Source organism: Puntigrus tetrazona, unplaced genomic scaffold (genome assembly GCF_018831695.1).
Source record: "Puntigrus tetrazona isolate hp1 unplaced genomic scaffold, ASM1883169v1 S000000387, whole genome shotgun sequence".
In the NCBI taxonomy this organism is placed as follows: Eukaryota; Metazoa; Chordata; class Actinopteri; order Cypriniformes; family Cyprinidae; genus Puntigrus; species Puntigrus tetrazona.
This window is the reverse complement of record NW_025048040.1, coordinates 1-374: the sequence shown is the minus strand read 5'-3', so window position 1 is coordinate 374 and position 374 is coordinate 1. Positions and strand designations below refer to the sequence as shown.

The following is a 374-nucleotide window of genomic DNA, read 5'->3' as shown; positions in this document are numbered from 1 at the left end:
TGAAACTCCGGCAGAGAAGGCTGAAGCGGGAGAAAAGAAAAAAAGAGGCATGGTGATGCAGCCGAGATAAAATAGGCTAAAAACAGCAATAACTGCTTGAGTCACTTCTGCTCACCGCTTTTGAATCTGGGTTTTTAGCCAAGGTGATACCGTTCTCTGTCAGATCTGTAGAAGCTGAAAATGAAAGCAAAAGCAGATATGAACTGATTAATACAGACATAAACCAAAATAAGTAGGCAAAATAATTTGACCTCTCTAACCCAAGAAGTGCAGTGCATTTCTCAACAGCTGGTAGGGACTCATGGATTTGGCCACTTTGTGTGTGGACAGAAGATATGCCATTAACATTGATGCATGGAAGCCGCAGAAACACC

At 42.2% G+C, this 374-nt stretch overlaps 1 long non-coding RNA gene across 1 annotated transcript; it reads right to left on the bottom strand.

The window, feature by feature from the left end:
* On the bottom strand, positions 1-374 carry LOC122333786. The gene is made up of 3 exons (XR_006248674.1): positions 261-374; positions 116-174; positions 1-20 (listed from the first exon to the last, which is right to left on the bottom strand). It is a non-coding gene; the product is annotated as an uncharacterized LOC122333786 (long non-coding RNA).